The sequence below is a fragment of the Polypterus senegalus genome, chromosome 3, assembly GCF_016835505.1.
Source record: "Polypterus senegalus isolate Bchr_013 chromosome 3, ASM1683550v1, whole genome shotgun sequence".
In the NCBI taxonomy this organism is placed as follows: Eukaryota; Metazoa; Chordata; class Cladistia; order Polypteriformes; family Polypteridae; genus Polypterus; species Polypterus senegalus.
In genome coordinates, this window is record NC_053156.1 from 173,754,828 (window position 1) to 173,765,763 (window position 10,936).

The following is a 10,936-nucleotide window of genomic DNA, read 5'->3' on the forward strand; positions in this document are numbered from 1 at the left end:
GTTCCAGAGCCACAGTACCATACGTCACCGCAGTTGTAGACCATTTTCATTTTCACCGAAAGTGAGTATTATACTATTTTCACGGAAGTGGATATTATTGGAGGTTCAGGGTTGGTTTGTGCATTGTTCCGAATGTTGATGGGATGGGCTCTGAGTACTGTCAAGTTTAAATTTCATTTAAAAAGTTTAAGTAAAAAGTAAAGAATCTTCCTACGCTGAAAAAATTGAAGAATAGGATATTCGAGACGCTGCGATTAGGCTCTTTCGGTCCCACGATAAGAAACGTTTATACAGGTGCTGGTCATAAAATTAGAATATCATGACAAAGTTGATTTATTTCAGTAATTCCATTCAAAAAGTGAAATTTGTATATTAGATGTAGTCATTACACACAGAGGGTAGCGCTGCTGCCTCGCAGTTAGGAGACGCGGGTTCGCTTCCCGGGTCCTCCCCTGCGTGGAGTTTGCATTTTCTCCCCGTGTCTGCGTGGGTTTCCTCCGGGCGCTCCGGTTTCCTCCCACAATCCAAAGACATGCAGGTTAGGTGGATTAGGTGTGTCCTGCGGTGGGTTGGCCCCCTGCCCAGGATTGGTTCCTGCCTTGTGCCCTGTGTTGGCTGGGATTGGCTCCAGCAGACCCCCGTAACCCTGTATTCGGATTCAGTGGGTTGGAAAATGGATGGATTATTTATTTCTTTTAATTTTGATGATTATAACTGACAACTAATGAAAGTCCCAAATTCAGTATCTAGAAAATTTAGAATATCAATTAAGACCAATGCAAAAAAAGGATTTTTAGAAATGTTGGCCAACTGAAAGGTATGAACATGAAAAGTATGAGCATGTACAGCACGTACAGCACTCAATATTTAGTTGGGGCTCCTTTGGCCTGGATTACTGCAGCAATGCAGCGTGGCATGGAGTCGCTCAGTCTGTGGCACTGCTCAGGTGTTATGAGATCCCATGTTGCTCTGATAGTGGCCTTCAGCTCTTCTGAATTGTTGGGTCTGGCGTATTGCATCTTCCTCTTCACAATACCTTATAGATTTTCTATGGGGTTAAGGTCAGGCGAGTTTGCTGGCCAATCAAGAACAAGGATACCATGGTCCTTAAACCAGGTACTGGTAGTTTTGGCACTTTGTGCAGGTACCAGGTCCTGTTGGAAAATGAAATCTGCATCTCAATAAAGTTCGTCAGCAACAGGAAGCATGAAGTGCTCTAAAACTTCCTGGTAGACGGCTGCGTTGACCTTGGACCTCAGAAAACACAATGGACCAACACCAGCAGATGAGATGGCACCCCAAACCATCATTGACTGTGGAAACTTTACACTTGACCTCAAGAAACGTGGATTCTGTGCCTCTCCTCTCTTCCTCTAGACTCTGGGACCTTGATTTCCAAAGGAAATGCAAAATTTACTTTCATCAGAGAACATAACTTTGGACCACTCAGCAGCAGTTTTGTCTTTAGCTCAGGTGAGACGCTTCTGACGCTATCTCTTGTTCAAGAGTGGCTTGACACAAGGAATGCGACAGCTGAAACCCATGTCTTGCATACGTCTGTTTGTGGTGGTTCTTGAAGCACTGACTCCAGCTGCAGTCCACTCTTTGTGAATCTCCCCCACAGTTTTGAATGGGTTTTGTTTCACAATCCTCTCCAGGGTGCGGTTATCCCTATTGCTTGTACACTTTTTTCTACCACATCTTGTCCTTCCTTTCGCCTCTCTATTAATGTGCTTGGACACAGAGCTCTGTGAACAGCCAGCCTCTTTAGCAATGACATTTTGTGTCTTGCCCTCCTTGTGCAGGGTGTCAATGGTTGGACAATAGTCAAGTCAGCAGTCTTCCCCATGATTGTGTAGCCTACAGAACTAGACTGAGAGACCATTTAAAGGCTTTTGCAGGTGTTTTGAGTTAATTAGCTGATTAGAGTGAGGCACCAGGTGTCTTCAATATTGAACCTTTTCACATTATTCTAAATTTCTGAGATACTGAATTTGGGACTTTTATTAGTTGTCAGTTATAATCATCAAAATTAAAAAAAAAAAATTTGAAATACATCATCTGTGTGTAATGAATGAATCCAATATACAAGTTTCACTTTTTGAATGGAATTACTGAAATAAGTCAACTTTGTCATGATATTCTAATTTTATGACCAGCACCTGCATATAGATAAGTATAAATCAGAAAGCACAACTGGTCTATTAGAAAAATGTGAAATTGTATTCATCGATACAAATGTGTGGAGTACCTCAGCATTCATCTGACAATATAATTCATCTGACAATATAATTCTGCACTGTGCCTCAATACTGTACTGTAGTGCCGATTAGTTATGTCACCTGCAATGTGGGTGGGCATGCTGGTTAATAAACTCGGCGACAGCTGACACTACAGATGCTAATGTAAGACTGTTAATTGTTGTTACAGTGTCTGTGAATTATCACGCATGTTCTTTTGAATGAGAAAAAGAGAAAAAACAAAGAGTCCGAATATGGTTTCTGGTAGGACAAAAGTGGGGGAATGTGATTTTTTTTTTTGCGTTCTGGCTGTTTTTGGAAGGATTGTGAATAAAAAAAAACGGTAGTGTTTCCTTGTATTGGACTCTGTACAGTCCTTGCTGTCCTTGAGTTTAATTGCTTCAGGCATGCTTACAGTGGTGGCAGCAGCGTTTCTTTACTTCGGGACGGAAGATATAACGGAAAATTAGCAAGCTGAACAAGGTACAGGGTGTCAGAAGACTTCTTGGACTGACGGTGCTGCTCTCACTTACATTACAGTAAGCCGCCTAAGGTCAGGTTTATACTTCACATGACGCATGTTCCATCGGATGCTACTTATAGTATAGAGTTGTATTGTTTATACTTGCGTGCGTACTTTACGTAAATCTGGAAGATTACACCAGGTGACAGTGCGAGATATCATCATCAACATTCGGCTTCGCTGTGTTGTGAATTGACTGAAACACCCATTAAATTCTGAGGACACCTTGCCACAATATCTCTGAAAAGGATGTTTAATGAATCTATCTATCAATCTGGGGATGTGACAATTCCAGCAAGCACCAGGCACGAGAAAGAAACATAATTCCTAGACGGGGCATCAGCTTATTGCAAGGTGAACACAAGCACACACATACACTAACGTCATTGTAGCTTCAACAAATCCCCAAAACTTCACGTCTTTGGAAAGAAACCAGACCACACTGTAGAAACCAACCAGGAAAACATGCAAACTCCAGGCAGGGAACACAAAGGACGCAATTCCCTGCGAGGCACACAGTGCCGCCAGAACATCTTTAATTATTATCAGTATCCATCCATTATCCAACCCACTATATCCTAATTACAGGGTCACGGGGGTCTGCTGGAGCCAATTCCAACCAACAAAGGGCGCAAGGCAGGAAATAAACCCTGGGCAGGGCACACACACACACACACACACATACACACCAGGGACAATTTAGAATCGCAAATGCACCTAACCTGCATGTCTTTGGACTGTAGGAGGAAACCCACGCAGACACAGGGAGAACATGCAAACTCCACGCAGGGAGGACCCGGGAAGCGAACCCGGGTCTCCTAACTGCAAGGCAGTTATTATCAGTACAGTGATCCCTCGCCATATCGTGCTTCGACTTTCACGGCTTCACTCCATCGCGGAATTTAAATGTAAGCATATCTAAATATATATCACAGATTTTTCGCTGGTTCGGATTTCTGCGGACAATGGGTCTTTTAATTAATGGTACATGCTTCCTCAGTTTGTTTGCCCACTTGATTTCATACAAGGGACGCTATTGGCAGATGGCTGAGAGGCTACCCAATCAGAGCACGTATTACGTATTAAATAAAACTCCTCAATGATATACGATATGCTTCCTGCGCAGTGCTTTGCACACTTCAAAGCTGTCACAGCCCATATTGATTTTTGATTGTTTACTTTTCTCGGTCTCTCTCACTCTTTCTGACATTCTCTGCTCCTGACGAAGGGTGTGTGAACAGAGGGGCAGTTTGCGCAGAGGCTGTTTGCTTAGAAGATACGGACGCTCCTCTAAAAAATGCTGATAGACTACCTTTACATTGATCCCTTCATTGCCGCCGCTTTATCGTGGTGAATTGCATACTTAAAAGCCCAACAGCCCTATTGATTTTTGATTGTTTACTTTACTCTTTCTCTGACATTCTCTGCTCCTGACGGCACTCCTTTGAAGAGGAAGATATGTTTGCATTCTTTTAATTGTGAGAAAGAACTGTCATCTCTGTCTTGTCATGGAGCACAGTTTAAACTTCTGACTAAAGGGTGTTATTTCATGTCTAGAGGGCTCTAATAATGTTAAAAAATGTATTTAGAAGGTCGTAAACAGGTTTTCTAAGCTCTAACTGTGAAAATATTAGATTTATAAATAAAGAATCCTACTTTGTGGAAATTCATTTATCTGTCTGGAGCGGATTAACCGCTATAAACGAGGGTTTACTGTATAACTGTGCTGAGAATATTTATAAATAGTGTGGGAGAGTTTCTAAGGGCTTAAAATATATACAAATAACCTTACAAACATATGGTTTCTACTTTGCGGATTTTAACCTATCGCGGGGGGTTCTGGAACGCAACCCCGCGATTGAGGAGGGATTACTGTTATCATTATTTAAGTGAAGGTAACGATTTATCTCTCGCTCTCTATATGATAAGTATAAGTATAAGGATTCTAAATGTGCAGAGAGCTGGAATGTCATAAATGTAATGTGTTCTGATTGTTGCTGTCAGTTCAGGAGGAAGCCCCAGAAGCACATAGCAATTAACAACTGGGTCGCTTTAAAACGACATTAACTATGAGGTTAAGGTGGACATTTCGAGATTAAAGCTAAAATTTCCACTTTAATCACAAAATAGACCTTTTCACATTAACCGTAATTTTTTCACTGTGGCTCAAACACGCTGCCATACATTTTGTTGCTGTTGTGAAGGTGCACAAAAAAAAAAGACAGCACAGAAGATGGTATGTGAGATTTTTAAAATGTATCGCTTCATTACATCGTGGAATATGCGAGCCTTGAATATAAAAGCACCACGAATGCATTTGTATGTCCACATTTTGCTTCACCACAATGACTCATTCATCAAACATTGAAGCACGCACATCCATACCGGAGGATCCGCATAGTGGCCTCCTGTCACATGTAAATAGTAAACAGAGAATCCGACATCACATTCCGACTTTTATCACACTGCGCCTCCCGACTTTTCAGTATGCGTATGGTGCTGTGGCTCTGCAAGTGGATGCTACTCCGACTTTTTGCCAGTACAACTCACGCACGTGTCGCGTTTCTGAGGACATGCTCAGAGGCAGCTGGGTACAATTGCTCAGAGAACGCGTCAAATGAATGCTGGGAATGCGTGGCAGCCATGATGCATGCGAGTATGCGTTCTGAGCGTGAAGTATAAACGAGCCCTGACTTGTGTAGTGTTGGGGGAGACTATGCGTAATTGTTTGGTGGATAAGTAAGAAATAAACAATCTGCAGTGTATCAAACTGTTCAAAACAAGTGAAAATGTTCTCATTGAATGATTATAAAATTAAATACAAACTGGATGATGCTAATCTACGACATATTAAACTCGACTTGCCTCTGGCTTTCAAAGGAGATGGCGATCAGTGTTTTCTCTGATGGGCTAGGCGCTTTGAAATTGCCATGCAAGCACTTTGTGGAGTCAGTGAGGACAGCCTCTCTTATACGGCTTTGTCAACCCTGCTACCCTGGGCCAATGAGAGCTCAAAAGTTTTTCCCGCTGAGATTACCAAATTTGTGCTTGAAGCATTTCCAGACTATGACATAAACGTACAGAATAGAGAAAAATGTACACGCTTTCAGGCTGGGTTAGATCCGGCTTTACAAGCAGTTTTTTACATATCAGTTTTTTTTCTTTCTCTGCTAATGTATTCACAATTAGAATAGCAGTTCATTTTACTTGTAACTTTGTCAGTATAAACAAAAATATGTATGTTTGTTCCATATTTTGTTTATGACACAGTATTCATTGGGAAAAATGGACTTTTTTTGATGGGGGAGAGTGTAAGACTGTTAATTGTTGTTACAGTGTCTGTGAATTATCATGCATGTTCCTTTGAATGGGAAAAAAAGAAAGTCTGGATATGGTTTCTGGTGGGAAAAAAAAGTGGGGTTGTAATTTTTTTTTCTTTTCTCTAGAATCTCGTGCTCTTGGCTGTTCGGAAGGAGTGTGAATAAAAAAACGCTAGTGTTTCCTTATATTGGACTTGATTCTTGCTATCCTCAAGTTCAGTTGCCTCAGACATGCTTACATTGATTTTCATAATGTAATGCCAGCTGTTAATATTGGTGACTCATCCTCAGGCTGATGCAACTTGTCAAAGCCGTTTCAATATTCTCACGTGTTGGCCCTGCAATAATAATCACTGAATTGACTGTCTCAGACTGGCATCACGAGTTTAATTTATATGAACTTGTTAAGTTTGTTTGTCATTGTTGATGTCATGAAGGCACACATATAAAACATTTCTGCTGTTTTGGCACCTGCAAATATCAAATGAAGATTTTCATTGTCAAACAGGACTGTGAGCACTACAAACATGGCTTTACCAAGATCGATAGTTTCTTTGAAAAGAATTAGAGACCAAGGTAGAGTAATTGATTGGTTTTTCAAATATTAACAAAAAAGTATTATGAGCTAATTTTATTTCTGCAGTACATGTTAAAAAAGATATGAAATGTTAAGTTAAATAACTTCTCTCCAAAGTAGCGCTGAAATAGTTTTTAATTCATTGGGTGAATGGTTTTGAACAGCCCACCACTAATTAAACTTATTCTCAGGTGTCAAACCTATCTTTTTTTTATTCATTTCCATTATAACTCCATTTGTTAAATATGAAACATATCGCCCAGTCTCCCCACTTTTCACAATTTTATTTTATTCACATTTGTGTCTGGAACTTCGATTTTTAAACATATGTTTTTTTTTTTCTTTAGGTTTGATCACAGTCATATCTTTATTTATACATTGAGACAGATTATGTATGCCTAGATTCACTGAGCATGTTATGAAATATATTAATAATTGTTTGTTTAGGTAATGCTTTTTTCATAACTGACCAATGAATCAATTTTGCATTGAACAAATCATTAAAAAAATAGTTTACAGTCTTTATTGTTTGCATAGTAGAGTGACATGCTGTTGCTGAAAACACCTAGGAACTAGAACAGGTAATGTGCACCTAGTGGCGCACAGCTTTAATGAATGAAGATCAAATTGTTAAGACACATTTGTAACATTACCTTTTTTGTATTAAAATTAAATTACTGATATAGTTTAATAAGGAGTGCCATGATTGCAGTCCAGTACAGCATGATTAAAAACAAGCATTTCAAGCGATTTAGTCTTATATTTATAAATATGTCACAAGGACTTAGATCATATCTAAAAGTTTCCAGATGCCATTGGTCCAAATAGTGAGAATTAATAAAATGTTATTGTTTGCATGATTGATGCAGGGTAAATATCAGTTAACATGGAGGAAGTAAAATTAAAATGACAAAATCTGCATGCACCTGAAAATCTTATGAAAACAAATTAGAGTTCATCTTTAATGCTATAGTATATACCTAAAACAGCTGGGTAGCTTTAAAACAGGCTGGTTACATACTAAAACTAAAAACATGCATATTGAACCCATATACAATAATGCATCATATGTTGCTTAGTTCCATTTTATAAAGATGAATAGTACAAGAAAAACTTTTCACAAGTCAAACACTGTACTCATGGTTTCCATTTTTTTTTCTTTCCAAATGTCGTTACTTTTTGGAGCTCCATGAAATATGAGATATTTCCTCTCTGGCCTTACCTGACGAACTGCAAAGTTGTGTGTACAACACTTCAGAGACTTTGGAAATTATATCCAGCATGAATTATTTTTATTAAGACATTGTTGTGGTCTCAGAGGACACACATGTATTCAAAATTCAAAGACACAACCATGAAGAAGAGCCCAGTGGGAAAAAAGAGACCAAGTTTTGTTGCTAAAAGGGCAAAATGTGGGGATTGTGGTCCTCAGACTTTGTAAAAAAATGTGTGCAGGAAAACTTCGAAGATGTTGTTAAGCTTGTTTAATTTATTAACAAATGAGCTTGATTCTGAAAATAATTTTTTAAACATAAATTCAGTATTTTACAGAGTGTGAGACTTCACTTGAAACAACAATAGTCATTTGAAATTTTCACTTTGCTATGCAATTAATAGCCTGGAACATCAGTAAAGGTTTTCTAGCATTTGCGTTTATATTTATATATATATAGCAAAGTTTTACTGTCAAATAATGCAAAGACACATGTTTCGCCCTAATTCTGGGCTCGTCAGGCGTACACACTCACTGCACCCCCTCTCGGGAATTGAACCTCGGACGTCAGTGGCAAAGCCTCTTATGTTGCGCCACGGTGTGTGGTTCGTTTATTTGACAGCATGTAGATTGGGGTATTTACATTCATGGAATTCATAGTCAGAATCACAATCTGTGTTGCTTGCACTTTTTCTAAGTGACTTTTTAGAACAGGTCTAATTTTTCAAATCGATCGCTTAACTGAGCAATATACTTCAATATATTGGTAGAGGGAAGGGCCTCTCCTTCCCATCCTTCTTTCAAAATATCCAATAATCCCCGGTTGTCGTCCATAAAATAATTCAATATGCGAAAACCCCGTTGAGGCTTGTGGGACTTCCCGATAGTCAAAGAGTACGAGGGGGTGGAGCTGATCCCAATTCCTCCTGTCCTCGCTGACCACCTTGCAAAGCTTTTGCTTGAGAGTCTGATTAAACCTCTCCACTAGACCATTGGTTTGAGGATGATACACCGCAGTCTTTAAGTGCTTTATTTTAAGTAACTTGGCAACTTCCCTGAACGTCTCTGAGGTGAATGGCGTTCCTTTATCCGTAAGGACCTCTTTTTAGGAAAGCCGACACATTCAAAGACTCCTACAAGTTCCCGTGCGATTATTTTGATGTGGCTGAGCACAGGGGAACAGCCTCAGGATATCAAGTGGCATAATCAATGAGGACTAATATATATTTATGTCCTCGGGCTGAGGGCTCTAAGGGTCCTACAATGTCGACCCCAATTCTCTCAAAGGGAACATCAATTAAGGTAAGGGGGACATGAGGAGCATGGTCCCTCCTAGGAATTTGCCGTAATTGACAGTCTGGACAAGAGTCACAAAAACAGTGAACCTCCTTATTAATTTCCGGCCAAAAAAATCGGAGCTTAATCCGCTCTAATATTTTTTCGGTGCCCAAATGGCCTCCTAGGAAGTGGGCATGTGCGAATTCGCAGACTTGCCCCCTCATGCTCAGCTATTCAATATAAAAGGTTGTTTTTTATCACAAAGTGAGAACCCTGTGGCATGGGCTGATGAGTGTGTTGGCCATTGGCAAGTACTGCTGCATTTTTTATCATGTTTCAGGGAGTCATCATTCCACTGCTCCCTTATGAAAGAAGCTGCCGTTTCTCTGAATTGAAAGTGTATTCAGAGAGAGGGTCCGGTCTGACCTCAAGGGGCGGGGATTCCTCCCGACTTGTCGAGGCATGGGTTGATGATGTGTCTGCCTGCACCGGCCCAGGAATCTCCCTGTCTGCCTCTTGGCCTTCCGTATCTCTCTCTGCTGGCTGTTTACATGGCGTGGAGACAGCTAGAGATGAGGCCTCCCCGTCTATAGCTATGCCCAAGGTTTTTTCGTGAGTAGTAATTGGTACACTGCTTTTATTATCTGACCAGTCCCACCCGAGAATCACAGCTAAAGGTGGATGCTGGAAGACTGGAAAGGTAATTTTTTTCAGCCATAGCTAATGAAACATTGGGCAGTTTTATATTTACGGGTTTACCCATGTACACATGTAATACTGGGTGTTGTATTAGTCCACTGTCGCGGTAGTACATATTGGTGAGCAACAATTAGGGAATCCATTCCCGGATGAGTTTATCCATTCACGGGAATTCTGGAATCCTGCATGTCAGGGCGCCCGGGGATGATACAGTGCACGGGCATCTCACATGTGAACGGTTTTAGAACGACCGACACTTAATTTTTAATAAAACTACTGCAATATGTTGACACCAATAAAAGACTAACCTTATCTACAAGCAGTTCATGCTTTCATATAAGTACATGTATCTAGTTAGTTGCGGTAATAAGAGCGTAGAAAGAACAACGTGTCCAGCGTGCGGTCATCCAAACGAGAATGCACATTCGAGCAGAGTAAGCCAGCTGCTGAGAAAGCACGCTCTGCCTCCACTGAAGTAGGTGGCACAGCCATCAAATACTGATACACTTGTTCTAAACAACGGCAGCGCTTTGTTTGCATTGCTCTGAAACACCACCATTTCGGCTTTTATTGATGCATCCAGTTTCTTGTCATCATTCTGTGATGGCAAGTTTCTTGGCACAGAAAATGCGGATGCAACAGACTGACACATTGCAATTTCAAGTTGCTGTTCAAAGCTGTTGTCTGACAGACGTCAATGAAGTCTGCCCTGTCCCGGCATTTGTGAGCTGCAGACTGCGGACTCCTCCCAGTCCACTGAGCCGGGAGACTGACTACTGCTGGTCTGTTGTTGACTGAATTAATGAGCAACACACTTCACCGTGGGCCAAAAAACCGTGCCACTTAATTATTTTCAACTATAACTCTGTTATTTCTTGATTGATTTTTACACTTTTGTACGCTATATATGCAAGCTTGGCCATTCCCAGTTTCCCGGGAATTACAGCAGTTTCATTCCTGGGAATACAGGAATGAAAAATGTCCGGGAATCCCGGGCTCCCGGTAATTGGGAATGGATTCCCTAGCAACAATGGAAATGTTACTATCGGTATCAAGGAGTGCTTCTACTTTATATCCATTAATTAT